Below are 12,742 nucleotides of genomic sequence, written 5' to 3' on the forward strand. Positions count from 1 at the left end.
TTCCAGCCTCTTGTATAAGAAGCTCTGAGAACTATCTTGACTTGAGAAGAGTGACCATGACTTTCAGAGTCTTTGGGCCCATGTTTTTGGATAAATGTGCTCTCACCGAGGCATCACAGAGAGGTCAGACAGAGCCTGGGTAAAGGGAGGTGGCAGTGGGTTGCCAGCAGTCTCTCAGTGGGTACTTGCCTGGAGGGTGGTGGGTGGCTGCAGAGCAGAGATCATGGCTGTGACAGGATCTCTGTGTCACAGTCATGGTACTGGAGTTCATCAGGTCACTGGTAGCCACAGGATTAAATAGGGTGGGAAGTGAACACATCCTGGAAATCACAGCTCTGGTGCGCAGATCTTGGATGCATATTGCCGGGGCGGGTGGGGGGGGGAAATAAAGCTATAAGGCACACTTCAGATAAATTTTTAAAGATACTTGGAGCCACCTTCTTATTTAAAAAATATGTTAATAGCATCATTTATTCAACAGATACCAGATTCACAATGTTTAAAATTCAAAAGGAACAAAAAACTTTTCAGCAAAGTCTCCCTTCTAACCCTGTCTCACAACTTCCTTTAGTATTAGTTTCTTGTGTGTCTGTCCTTTCACAGACCATTCATGCATAGCATAAGATATATCCTTTGTTGCCGGAAAACTTGCATTAGAAATTAATTGTGAAAAAAAAATAAAAAAAAAAGAAATTAATTGTGCTGGGGGTGCCTGGGTGGCTCAGTTGGTTAAGCATCTGACTCTTGGTTTGGACTCAGGTCAGGATCTCAGGGTCTTGAATCTGGCCCCAATTTGGGCTCCCACTGGGTGTGGAGCCTGGTTAAGATCCTTTCTCTCCCTCTCCCTCTGCTCCTCCCTTCTCCCACGTCTTAAAAAAAAAAAAAAGTTGATTGTACTACAAACTTTATTGGGAATCTTCCAGTAGGTGTTACATCTGAATATTGTTTGTTTCTCAGTACAAAGATTTTATTACTCAGTATACTATAGGAAATGTATTTTGTGTCAATATAAATGTCTTTGCTCACAAGTTGAATAATTTAAGAAGACAAAGCTTATGAAAAGAGTTAGTACAGGTCCAAGTACTGGATATTTTAAAGTTTAGCATTAGCATTACAGTTAACTCATGATACAAATCTTTTCACTTTTTTCTATTGAACTTCCTTTAAATTTCCTTTAAATTTATTTTTAAAAATCATTCTACTGTATTTTTTACTGTATTTTTTTCATCATGACAAGTGCACTCCCTGGTCTCCATATCTTATTTCCCCCATCCCCTCCACCCACCACCCTCTGGTAACCATCAGAGGGAGAGAACAAACGTTCTCTATAGTTAAAAGTCTGTTTCTTGGGACGCTTGAGTAGCTCAGTCTGTTAAGCATCTGATTCTTGATCTTAGCTCAGATCTTGATCTCAGGGTGGTGATTTCAAGCTCCACACTGGACATGGAGCCTACTTGAAAGAAAAAAACCAAGTCTGTTTCTTGGTTTGTCTCTTTTCTTTTTTCCTTTGTTCATTTGTTTTGTTTCTTAAATTCTGCATGTGAATGAGATCATATGGTATTTGCCTTTCTCTGACTGACTGATTTCACTTACCATTATGTTTTCCAGCTCTATCCATGTTATTGCAAATGGCAAGATTTCCTTCTTTTTAAGGCTAAATAATATTCCTATGTGTATCCCATATATAAATATATATATGAATATATATGCCAAAATATTGGAATATATATTAGCATATATATTTATATATGGAATACACACACACACACACACTACATCTTCTTTATTCATTCTTTCTATCAGTGGACACTTGTGGCTCTTCGATAGTTTTGCTCTTACAGATAATGCTGCAATAAACATAGGGGTGCATGTATCCTTTTGAATTAGTGTTTTATATTTTTGGGTAAGTATCCAGTAGTGTGATTTCTGGATCATAGGGTACTTCTATCTTTAATTTTTTGAGGACCCGCCACACTGTTTTTCCAGAGTGACTGCATTTTGCATTTCCACCAATAGTGCAGGAGGGTTCCTTTTTCTCCTCATCTTCACAAACACTTGTTTCTTCAGAATGCAATTCTTTTATCCTCATGGTGCTTCAGCTTTATTAACTGTACAATCAATATATTGATGCTTATTATCCAGCCTTAGAATAGTAGAAGCCATGCTCTGTTGAAGGTACATATAATATTCAGAAAGTTCTCTGAAAACTTCTGCATTGACTGTTATTACAGAATTAGTTGATAGAAGAAAGAGTAGATCAGTGGCTGAATCCAAGAGCCTTCTCTCCCTGGTTTTCAAAACCCCTCATAGTGTTCTAAGCCCCTTTCTCTGAGTATGCCTGTTTGTCGGTGGCAAAGTAAATATTATTTCCATTAACCAAAGAGAAAAAAAATGTTTGCAATACATCATTTCCCTGGCAGCTTGCCCAGGGCTCTTTTTTCCTGAAGCAGAAAGCGTCCCTGGTGGGCACTGAACAATATGCTTGTACTGCCTGCAGAGGCAGCTGGTTGCCCAAGCCCGAAGCCCTGGTCAGATGGCTCCCGAAGATTCATGTCCTCCTCTCTTTCTGCCTTTTACGCATCAGGTGTGCTCTTGGAGGCATCTTTTGCTACAGGGCAGTGCTCCTGGTGTTTTTTTTTTTTTTTTAAAGCAATAATTCTAAGACTTTTTCAGGGAGGATTTATCCAGAACTTGATCAAAGAGCATCATTGGGCAAAAGGGAAGTAGTCATTTCCTCTGTTACTAGTTTGAAGCCAACTTAGGTAAGGCTGTCCATGGGTCACTTGGGTTAGGGGCTCCCTGCCAGAAAGAAGGGGGAGCACGGTGGCAGTGTCTGGGTGATCCCATCCCTAACCCCGCTGCCTCCACTCTGCTCCAGGCCCTTGTGCCTCAACCTTGGCATTCGTCTGAAGAAGAGGAAAGACGCCAGAATATGGACTTTTGATAAGACCAAAACACCAGCCAGAGAACCACCAAAACTGTTCTTCGCTGACCCAGAGTGGCCACTGTCCATGATGGTAAAGCCCACCAATGTGTAGGTGGTTAGCACACATCCAGCTCTAACATGAACAATTGAGAAACTTTTCCAGCAAAACAAGCTAAGATGAATTAGTTGTATGTGAATATCTATGACTCCTATTGGTCTGTTAATGCTTTGGCTAGACTACGAGCATTCAGATCCTGGTTCTGCCTCTTAGCTGAACTTAGCTGTGTGACTTTGGATGGTGCCCTGACCATTCTGGGCCTCAGTTTTCTTCCTCTATAAACTGGAGATGGCTCCCTTTTGGGATCATATTTGAAATTAAATGTTTTAATACAGGCAAGGCTTTTAGAATAATGCCTGAAGTATCATAAGCACTGAATGAATGAGTGAATGAATATTATTATTTAATTATTTTTCTTAGACAGCTAACATTTATAAATGTCTCCTATGTGGCATGCTTTGTGCTGAGTCTTTATATGATATTTCATTTATTTATCACGTGAGCTTTATATTTTAGAAGTCAGGAAAGTGAGGACCATGTACTTGTTTGAAGTCAGTTAATCAGTGACAGAGTAAAAGTTTTAACTTTGTCTATCTGGCTCCAAATTCTACACTTCTGAAATATTATAATGGACAGTCTACACATTCACAATGAACCCCACCATGGGTGAGTGTAGCATAGCTCACTGCAGAAACCCTGTTATAGACTTCAAGTTAGACCTTGTGTCACGGCATTTGATATTTGCTTGTGGGTACCAGGAATCGGCTGTTGGTCAAGGAGTTCTGAGAATGGAAAACGCTCTAAGATAACCCTCCAGTAAGATGACAGATTTTTTTCCTTTTTCTAGAAAAGTCAGGGAAGATTTTTCCATCTCAGTTTCAGGAGACATTTCGTGGGCAGTCTTTGATAAAAAGTCATTCACAGGCCATCACTTCCCCATTGAGAGGCTGGGCAGAGGACTCTTCTAGGGTCTTATCAAAGATGAGATCAAAGCAGGTGGAAGAGAGGACGTGGTCAGAGGGGGGTTAGGCAGGATGATAAATGGAATGACCAAGTCTGAAGTGAACATGTGGCCAGAAGTTGGGTTCAACATGGAGGGAACAAGGACTGCAGTGGGGAGAGTGTCCCTGTGGAAGCCAGAATTGGGGGCAGGAACTCTGAGCCTGCTGACAGGAGTGGGAGCTGGGGTGGGGGTCTGGAGTACACTCCCAGTGACTCCTAGAGAAGGGTTTAGCATTACCACCACCACCCCCCACACACCTACAGTTTATATGCATAGTTTGTATATATGTAAAACCATTGAAAATAATAGCTCTGAATTACTGGATATAAATCAATATTACCCAAAGGGATAGAAGGATTCTAGGAGTTAATTTTGTCTCCATCTTCTGCCAGCTTCTTGTGGCATTTTTGATTAGACAAGGGCCATCATACTTTATTAAAAATAAACAGAATCAAGTTGAGCTAGAAATAGATGGAACCTCGGTTCATTTGTCCTGCTCCTGTCTTCTTCCTGTTACATCTCCATTTCATGTGGTTGTCTGGCCAAAACAGTGTCTATTTTTAAAGGAACAGTGGATGCTTTCAGGCTTGGGTGAGAGAGGCCAGCGCTAGTGTGCTGGGGGTGCTAGCACCTCGCATTGGTCCAGCGTCTCCTCTCAGTGAGCCATGTACCTCCTCTGCCATCTTGGGATGGTGAGTGGGCCACAAAGGTTCAGGACTGGGGAGAAGTTCTTCTAACCTTCTGTACTAATTATTTGGGAAATCTATTAGAGTCTGGTCTGAAAGTGAAACATCCTCCTTCTACTTTTTTTCATTCCAGGCCCTTTAATACTGTTGTTTAAAAAAAAAAAAAAACACCTATATTTAGATGCAGGAAAAAAAAAAAAAACACAAAAAAAACCCACACACACCCAACTGAGGCAAGATGGTTTTAGTTTGGAAAAAGCCTGAGAGAAAGAAGGGTGGTGTGGGGAATGGGGTTTAGGGTAAAGCTAAATGATTCCAAATGCCAAGAGTTGAATCGTTCTAAAACCAAGACATCAAGGTTATTATTCCTTGCACCCCAATTGCTCCAGCACAAGGCCATGTCAGGGGCCAGTGCCTTTCCACCAGCTCAGGGTCTGCTCACAGTGTTGACCCAAAGGAGTGAGTCACTCAGTGGTATGGAGTGCACTGGGGCAGTCGCAGGTTTCAGCAATTCTGTGTTGTTTTAATTTGATCCTACTTCTCTGTTTATAACCTCTTTCCAAAAAGAATTTGAAGTGCCCGTACTTCCCTTTTACTTCCTGCCGTCGGTCTGTATTTGGTGATATTTATTATGTTAGGGACACTTGGCAGCTAGTTCCGGCCTTCCCTGGATCCTAGATAGTCTCTCGTCTAGTCTGTCGTCCTAGTCTCTCTAGTCCACCTAGAGAGTCCAGGTGGACTCCAAATGTCGTCTTTTATTACCTTGTGCACACAGTGTGTTCATGCTCGGCCTTGGGCTTCCCTCTGGCCTCCTTCCAGCCCTCTCCATTCAGCCATACCCACCATTCCTAAAAACCCAGCTCGGGTCCTATCCTATCCCAAATGTTTTCCTTGACCCTTCAGCTGGTCTATATCTCTTCCTTTTAAGACTCTTTGACATATTATCTATCACATAATTAGTAACCTGCTACCTAAGAATTATACGCTGATGTATTTGTGTATGTGTGTATCCGTATATACATATACACATATAGATATATACATTTGTAAATATATGTTGTCTGAATGTAATACTGTTTTATCCGCTGAAGGTATTATTTGTACATTTAGTCTCCAGGGTAGGCAAGAGTTCTGGGCTCTATGGGCCCTTGTTCAGGTCCTTCTGCTGCTGGGTCTCCTTATGGTGCCAAATGGACTCACCTCCCCCTTCTCTTAGACTTTGCTCTGGGTACCTGGGACTCAGAATTCCTTGTCCAAATGATCTATTTTTTTTTAAGATTTTATTTATTTATTCATGAGAGATACAGAGAGAGAGGCAGAGACATAGGCAGAGGGAGAAGCAGTCTCCCTGTGGGGAGCCTGATGTGGGACTTGATCCCAGAATCTGGGGATCACGACCTGAGCCAAAAGCAGCTGCTCAACCACTGAGCCACCCAGGTGCCCCCCTTGTCCAAATGATCTTATACCCACTTATAGAGGACATGCAAGCTCTTCCCTGTGTTTGTGGTGCTGTGCACTCCAGGATTGAGGGGTGGGCTGCAGTGGCTGTTGGGGAAGATTGGAGGGTGACAGTGCTTGACCACAGGCTAAGCTGTTCCTATGCAAGGCCCAGAGAAGGGATAGGGAACTGAGGCAAGGTAGGAAGGCCATCAAGGAAGCCCAGAGCTGAGGGCTGGGTGTGGAATGCCTGGGAGTCCAAGAATCCTAGATAGATCTTGGCCTTCCAGATCCTTCTGAAGTTCATTTGTCAAGAAGGGGGATGTGGTCATGTCTGGCTGACCCAGTCCCTAGAGCATGTAACTCTTGATGTCGGGGGTTGTGAGTTTGAGCCCCATGTTGCGTGTAGAGATTACTTAAAAATAAAACTTTTTTTTTAAAGGAAGGGGGATAAACTCATTTCATTTAAGTTTTTAGCTTGATTTATAATGTTTACATATTTAGGTATAGGGTGAGTGAGTCTCTTTCATACTCTGACCCTCATGCCACAAATGGGGGTTTCTCCCCAGTAAAATAATAAGTTTGTCAGCAGTGTTTAAACAATATTTTATTTGGTATCTTTGTAACTGTGTGATTTCTTTGTAACTGTGATTTCTTAACAGCTGAGTGAAACTTTGTCCTGCCATGAAACTTATCCCTGTACCAAGTGAATCTTTTTCCTGCCTATAAGGTGTGTGGGAGTGGATAAAAGTCACTATATTTATTAAATGACTAAAGTTGAATATATGACCTCATAAATAATCATAAAAAATAATTTTGCTCAATATTCAGTTTATGTAAACAAATGCCATTTTTTCATCTATATTGCAGTCTCCTCTACTTGCACATCTTGATCCTACCCTTCTTCCCTTTGATTGTTAATTGTCCAGAAATCGCTATTAAGTGTACTGAGTGTGTGACCAGGCACAGTGAAAAATGCATGAGGTCCCTGCTGAAATTCTATGCTCGGCACAAAGAGAGAACAAATAAGAAACTTGAATAAAACTCCAGATTTTATGGCTTTAACCATAAGTGCTATGGTAGACTGTTGGTTTCTTGAAGAGAGTACTTTCCTATTTTTAAAAATGAGACCATTTTGGTATTTTAAAATAATAAAAATGGAGGTGCTTTCATTTATAAGTAGCCCTTTTAGTTTTCATAAACCCTTCAAGGCAGACACTATCATCCCTGTTTTATAAAGGAGAAAATAAGATTCAGAGAAGTTTAGTGACTTCCCTAAGGCCACTCAGCTGTAACTCAGAAGGGCCAGGCCAAGAGTGAAAGTAACTGGCTTTCACTGCAGGCCTCTTGGTACACACCTGGCACCTCCCAGGCACCCTGGATGTCATCAGAGACCATCACAAACATTTGTCAGTTACAGCAAGATAAATTTCCTGTGGAGTGAGATCGGGTTTATAAAGAAATGTGACGCTTCACACCGTGAAAGATTTTGGTTTTTCAAATACAAATTTCCCACCAAATATAGGTTTATCTGAAAGTGAGATTTAAAAAAAGGAATACAGGGTATCCATTGTATATTATATGGGTTTTATTCAATTTCCCTTAAAATCTACTTTAAAATAATCAGATTTTTTTCAGGTATAATTTACAGTAAATAAAATTATCTATTTACGAGTATGGTTGGGTGAGATGGACGGATGTGTTCAGTCGTGAAAACATCTCCAGAGTCATAATAAGGGATTTTTAATATCTCCTGTGCCCCTTTGATATCAGTTTCTTCTCCTGGCTCCTGCCCACCACAGATCTGCTGTCAGGATAGCTGGGCTTCTCCAGGTATTTCATATAAATAGAATTATGCCTTTTGCAGTCTTTGGTGTCTGGCTTCTTTGACTCCTGTGAGGCCCGCTGTTAATTGTTTCTGCTTTTACTCTTTTAGTCCTCGGGGCACATGAACTAGGCTTTACTCTCCTAGTGAAATCAGATGGTGCTCTAATTCCCTCTGACTTACTATTGATGGGAAAATTCACTTAGAGACTCAGGCACCCCCGGCCAAACCGCTGCTCTGAAATTTCTCGCCTGTATATTGGTGGGCTTTGATGTCAGACACTGATGGCTTGAATTGCAGCTTTTCCACCTTCTAACTCTGTGATCTTGAGCAGGTTTCCTTTCTCTGGGCTCCTGTTTGCGCACCTCGGAAGTGGGGGTAATAAGTGGATATCCTTCGTAGGATCATTTGGGCCAAATGAGATTTTACATGGAACATACTTGGTGGTATCTGGCATATCATGAAAATTAATAAGATGATTATTACGATGATTCTTTGGGTATGGCTATTACTTCTGCTTTCTGTCTAATCAGAGGCCTGTGCTGGGGACCCATGAGGTTGGATGAAGAATGTTACTCATTTATGGTATTTCTCAAACCAAATTAATTTGCAGACTTTTCCGCAATAGATCGTGAGCCTTATCTGATGGTACTTTTGAGGCACATGGTAACAACTTTGATAAATATTTATAAATGTTAGCAAATAAATGTATTTGAAGAGGAATAGTTCCAAGTCCACGAAACACACTGAATTCAGAACTAAAGGGAAGTAAATCACCAAATTTTTTCATGAATTCCTGAATCCTCAATATTTTTATATCACGTTTGTGTGGAATATTTTCTTTGCAAACTGGAACTAACCAGCCCTTGAATTTTATTACTTTAAGAGATAAATAAAAAGCCAAACCTGCTTCTAAAAAAATCGTGTCTTTACTGTAAATCTGTTTATGCCTTTTGACAACTGGATTTTAACACCCCTTCTTGAATCTGTAAAGTGGACTCCAGTCAGCTAACACAGGTGTGCAAATGGCAATAACGTAGAAGACAGCCTGTGCTTCCCATAAATACTAACAAGTTGGTTCCCAAGTCGGATTTCCTCAAGGCATGTGTCCATGTACAACATTTACCCTGATTTTAACTTACAATATTATGGATCACTCAAGCAGAAACACGTGAGTGTTTTTCAGTAATAATGATCGTTAACTCTGGGAGAGGCTTTGATGTCAAAAACCTAGTCTTTTGTTTGTGCCCGTTTGCAGAGGCTGGTGGTGTCCTTCTTGACGGGTGAGATTTGACTCCTGTCAGGGTGGAAGGTTGAGATGGAAGGACAGGAATGACTATACCACGCTTATGATTTCCAAAGAAACCAATTAACCTTTGCGATGATCTTGACCTTCATCAGAGCTTACATATGCTAATCCTTGCTGCATCTTCCTTTGATAAATTTAGCACAAATCAATATCAGAAATAATAACAAGTTTTGAGGTATTTGGAGTAGGAGCAAATGGAAGAGCAGTGACCTTGTGCATTTTCCACGTCATGTGTTGTTGTCTGGGACAGAGAGGTGAAGTCTATACCTGCCCCTTAGCAATCACAGCAGAGTCATTCCATGCATCCCAGCTATGAGCTTCAAAAGAGCAGCGTAGCCTCAGTTCGTGGCACAGTGCTTGGCACACAGTAGGCCCTCAATTCAATAAACATTTATTTAGTAAATATGTATTCCTTCAACAAGCATTTGCTGATAAATGAATACATGGGATGCTGAAATAATAGATTAACCTACTTCTGGACTACAGTAAAGAGCATAATTTAAGAGAGCATTTAGTTCAGATAAATCAAACTTAATTTTTTAGGGTAAGAGCATTTTATAGAAATTAAAACACAAAAAACACTCCTGTTCAGATTATTTTCTGGAAGCCTGGTTTCTTAAATATTACTTATTGAAGATAGCATGTACTTTTGAGGGGAAACAAACAAACAAAAAAACAATCAAGAGAACAGAAAGTGCCCACTGAGGTCTCAAGGGATGCATGGGGTCCTCGGGGCGTGGGGGATGACAGATCCGTGGTCCCGTGAGCTCTGGGGAGTGGTCCAGAAAGTTGGGATGGCCTGCTGGAGATGGCCTGACTTAATGCTGTACTGATACTGGTCCTCAAGTTCTGAGGCTGAGGTCATGGTGCCCCGCCAGCCCCCCCCTCCACCCAAACTTGACCTTGGACTAGACAAATTTCCAGCCTCTGACTTATGTCCTACTGGCATTTCCAAACTCGTGCCACCTGTACTACTAATTTTCTAATGTGCTTAGTATTTTTCTACAAATGGACTCACTTGAAACAGACTTAAGTTTGTCAATGAACCGCTTAAACCATCTGCTTTCTGAGTTACCCTTAGGTAGGCATTGGATTACCCATTTATAGCCTGCAATATATCACTTTTGCTTATAGTACTTTGTCTCCAAGCAGTAAAATTGCTCACGTAGGATTTTTTTTTTTGTGGTGTGTGTGTGTGTGTGCGTGTGTGCGGTGTATGTTTGTTATGAAATTGTCTAACAATTATGGATTTAAAAAAATATTCATCCTTACTCTAATTTTAAATCCAGCAGGCTCCATGTTCTGCTCAATTCTATAATTTCAGGCTTTGCCTTCAATAGACCTTATGATACCTTAATTTTCTGTACTGCCAAGGAAATTAGGGCTTAAATTTTATAACCTAAATTAAAAAGAAAGATGTTTAACAAATCTCATAAAGATCACTAAGACATGGGGAGTGCTCTTTTTAATCAAGAAACTGGTTGATCCTCTAGAGGAGGGTAATAAGTAAAACATTCTTGTTTTCCCATCCGTCCCCCACTACCTGTTATATTTAGCTCTTTTACATGATAGAAATCTCCTGCCCTACAAAACTTCTGTTCTGAGTTGGATTTATTTAGGAGGACAGTAGATGTTATGGATCTTGGTATCTTCGATTCTCAGGGGCATTTTCTTCAGACAGGAGGTCCAAAGGGATCTCTACTTCTCACGTACGTTCTTTAGATTCAAAAGACATTCTGTGTGTTGATCTTTTATTTTGAAGCTTTATGGAGTCTGAATGACAGGGTATTAATACACAGTAACCCTGACTATCCTAAATTCACTCTTCTCAGATCCCACAGAATAAAGCATTTTTAAAAATATTTTATTTATTCATGAGAGACACACACAGAGAGGCAGAGACATAGGCGGAGGCAGAGGCAGGCTCTCTGGGAAGGCCTGATGTGGGACTCAATCCCAGGACCCCAGGATCATGACCTGAGCCCAAGGCAGATGCTCAGCCACTGAGCTACCCAGGTGCCCCAGAATAAAGGTTTAAAGTCTCATGAACTCTTAGCTTTTCCTTTTCTCTCTGCCACTCTACAATGAACCCTCTAAGGGACTTCATTCTAAGGTACATATTTTACACAAACTTGAGAGTTTCATATTTTATTATCTTGTTTTGTACTAAAAAGATTCTCTAATAACTGGGCCCTGGACATTGATTGACCAGCTATCCTGGACTTTAAATTCATTTATTTATAGGTATTTATTGAACTTTCTTGACTTCACCATAATTCATTCATTCATTCTGTAGATATTTATTGAGCATCCACTGTGTCCTATATGCAGCGGAGGCTGGGTGACTCCAAAGACCAGCTGGGTGACTGGATGGTCCACCTAAACTTGTATTAGATTTCATTCATTCTAAGGCCATTGTTTTTTTGTTTGTTCGTTTTGTTTTTGTTCTTTTTGTTTGTTTGTTTGTTTTGGACCATGCATGACCGTACATATATACTTACTTCTGGTAACAAATGCGTTCCTTTTGATTCTGGCTCTGAAAATAGGCATGCTTATTAGTTAGTAGTTGTCATTCTATTTTTTTTTTTTTTTTTTTGGCAGTTGTCATTCTAAACCTTATGCTTATTCCAAAGGCTTTAGGTATGGGCTATATAACTTAGGTTGGGGTTTCTTGGAGAGCAATAGGAAAAATGTCCTTTGCTTAGACAAAACATGTTTATTTTCCTCATAGGATAGGACTGGTATGTCAGTATTGCTCCTCAGAGTCCTCAAGCCCACAGACTCCTTTTTGTCGCTAGCTGTAGGTGGCCTACATTTCCAAGATTACCTAGTAGTCCAAGATGGCTGTTCTGTCTCCAGCCATACCTGTCTTTCAGCCACCCAAAAGGTCAAAGGACAAAGAAATAAGGTTAAAAGATTTGCATCAGGCATTCTCTAAGCACTGTGTACTTATTTTTCTAGCCATGTCCTCAGTCTTTGCTACTCGTGAAGGCATTTTTCTTTTAATATCAAAGAATAATTCTCTGTCATTTCTAAATACTTTATGGTAATGGATCTTGCTCTTTAATTCCAGAAGATCCCTGGCTGTGAAACGTGTTTATAAAAGAAAGGAAAAGTGCAACACAACATTACTGATTTTAAAAATGCTTCTAATTCATCTTCAAAAATGAGCTCACAAAATTAAAAGCAAATAGAGATAAATGCTCCCATTTTTCTTCCGGCACATTAAAAAGCCTCTGAAAGTGGTGATGGTTTTCTCCATATTCACGAAGGAGTATTTGATTGCACCTGCAGGCCAAGCCAGCGCTCTCTCGTTAATGCTGTATTTGATGCTGGCATCACATCTAAAAGCCCCCTAAGCCTCAGTGTAAGCACAGTATTGATTTCAGCCGGACCAGAAGCATCCCTCCATGAGTTTCAGCCTTTGACAGCCCTGGGAATGACGCCGTTGGGTACCTAGGGCAGAGAACAGGCCTGTTTCAGGTGTCATACATTTTA

The 12,742-nt window shown here is 40.6% G+C and overlaps 1 protein-coding gene across 4 annotated transcripts in view; it reads left to right on the plus strand.

Moving 5' to 3' along the window:
- Nucleotides 1-12,742, plus strand: part of ZDHHC14 (zinc finger DHHC-type palmitoyltransferase 14) — a 275,301-nt gene that overhangs the window by 62,210 nt on the left and 200,349 nt on the right. The gene's annotated exons all lie outside the window — the stretch shown is intronic.

This window comes from Canis lupus, chromosome 1 (genome assembly GCF_003254725.2).
Source record: "Canis lupus dingo isolate Sandy chromosome 1, ASM325472v2, whole genome shotgun sequence".
NCBI lineage: Eukaryota > Metazoa > Chordata > Mammalia > Carnivora > Canidae > Canis > Canis lupus.